The 2159-nt window shown below is 49.7% G+C and overlaps 1 pseudogene; it reads left to right on the top strand.

Annotated features, from left to right (window-relative positions):
- The first annotated feature begins 302 nt into the window (after positions 1 to 302).
- Positions 303 to 1932, top strand: LOC126946227 (stress-induced-phosphoprotein 1-like; annotated as a pseudogene).
- The last annotated feature ends 227 nt before the right edge of the window (positions 1933 to 2159 follow it).

Raw genomic sequence — 2159 nt, 5'->3', positions numbered from 1 at the left:
AAGTTCCAAATTTTCCCACATCTTCCTGTCTTCAGAGCCCTCCAAGTCTCTAGGAAGTTCCAAACTTTCCCACATTTTCCTGTCTTCTTCTGAGCCCTCCAAACTGTTCCAACCTCTGCCTGTTACCTGCTTGCAAAGCTGCTTCCACATTTTCGGGTATCCTTAAAGCAGCATCCCTCTACTTCAGAACCAATTTACTGTATTAGTTCCTTCTCACACTGCTATGAAGAAATACCAGAGACTGGGTTGGGAAGGAGGAGCGGACAGATTCTGTTCAAGGGGATTCCAGACCGTGCTGTGCTATGAAGCAGGTCAACGAGCTGAAAGAGAACGGCAACAAGGCCCTGAGCACGGCAACATAGATGATGCCTTACAGTGCTACTCAGAAGCCATTAAGCTGGATCCCCACAACCACATGCTCTACAGCAACTGTTCTTCCCCCTATGCCAAGAAAGGAGACTACCAGAAGGCTTACAAGGATGGCTGTAAGACCATGGACCTAAAAGCCTGACTGGGGCAACGGCTATTCACAAAAAGCAGCAGCTCTAGAGTTCTTAAACCGATTTGAAGAAGCCAAGAGAACCTACAAGGAGCACTTAAAACAGAGGCAAATAACTCTCAACTGAAAGAGGGTTTACAGAATATGGAGGCCAAGTTGGCAGACAGAAAATTCATGAATGCTTTCAACATGCCCAATCTGTATCAGAAGTTGGAGAGTGATCCCAGGACAAGAACACTGCTCAGTGATTCTAACTATCAGGAGCTGATAGAGTAGCTACAAAACAAGCCTTCTGATCTGGGCAGCAAACTACAAGATCCCCGGATCATGACCACTCTCAGTGTCCTCCTTGAGGTCGATCTGGGCAGTACGGATGAGGAGGAACAGGTTGCAACACCTCCACCACCACCCCCTCCCAAAAAGGAGACCAAGCCAGAGCCAGAGGAAGAAGATCTTCCAGAGAAGAAGAAGCAGGCACTGAAAGAAAAAGAGCTGAAGAACAATGCCTACCAGAAGAAATACTGACCCAGCCTTGAAGCATTACGACAAAGCCAAGGAGCTGGACCCCAGCAATATGACTTACATTACCAATTAAGCAGTGGTATACTTTGAAAAGGGCGACTACAGTAAGTGCAGGGAGCCTTGTGGGAAGTCCATTTAAGTGGGAGAGAAAACAGAAAACCATCTACGGATTGCCAAAGCCTATGCTCGAATTGGCAACTCCTACTTCAAAGAAGAAAGGTACAAGGATGCCATCCATTTCTATAACAAGTCTCTTGCAGAGCACCAAACTCCAGATGTGCTCAAGAAATGCCAGCAGGCAGAGAAAATCCTGAAGGAGCAAGAACGGCTGGCCTGCATAAACCTGGACCAGGCTTTGGAGGAGAAGAACAAAAGAAACTAGTGTTTTCAGAAAGGGGACTATCCCCAGGACCTGAAGCGTTATACAGAAACCATCAAAAGGAACCCGAAAGATGCCAGATTATACAGCAATCGAGCTGCCTGGAGTTCTGCCAAACTCCTGGAGTTCCAGCTGGCACTCAAGGACTGTGAGGAATGTATCCAGCTGGAGCCAAGGGTTCATCAAGGGTTATACACGGAAAGCCGCTGCCCTGGAAGCGATGAAGGACTACACCAAAGCGATGGATGTGTACTGGAAGGTGCTAGACCTGGACTCGAGCTGTAAGGAGGCGGCAGACGGCTACCAGCGCTGTATGATGGTGCAGTACAACCGGCACCACAGCCCGGAAGAGGTGAAGCGAGGAGCCTTGGCCGACCCCAAGGTGCAGCAGATCATGAGTGACATAGCCATGCGCCTTATCCTGGAACAGATGCAGAAGGACCCCCAGGCACTCAGCAAACACTTAAAGAATCTTGCAATCGCACAGAAGATCCAGAAGCTGATGGATGTGGGTCTGATTGCAATTCGGTGATGACTTGTTCATCCCCGCTTCCCTTCGCCCTCTTGTGGAAAGAGGAGCGGGGACCGCAGCAAGCAGCACGGAGCGGAAGGGAGAGCAGCAGGAGAGAAGGCCTCATCTCTCTGTATTTATGCATAAGCCCAGGGAGGACACAGAGACTTGTACCTGGGCTGTTCGTGGCGCTGCTGCCTCTGAGCCCTCCCAGCACATGTGTGGTGTCTTCACCACTGCCCTCGAGT

This window comes from Macaca thibetana, chromosome X (assembly GCF_024542745.1).
Source record: "Macaca thibetana thibetana isolate TM-01 chromosome X, ASM2454274v1, whole genome shotgun sequence".
NCBI classification, from domain to species: Eukaryota; Metazoa; Chordata; class Mammalia; order Primates; family Cercopithecidae; genus Macaca; species Macaca thibetana.
The sequence above is the reverse complement of the archived record's forward strand: the minus strand, read 5'-3'. Positions and strand labels throughout refer to the sequence as shown.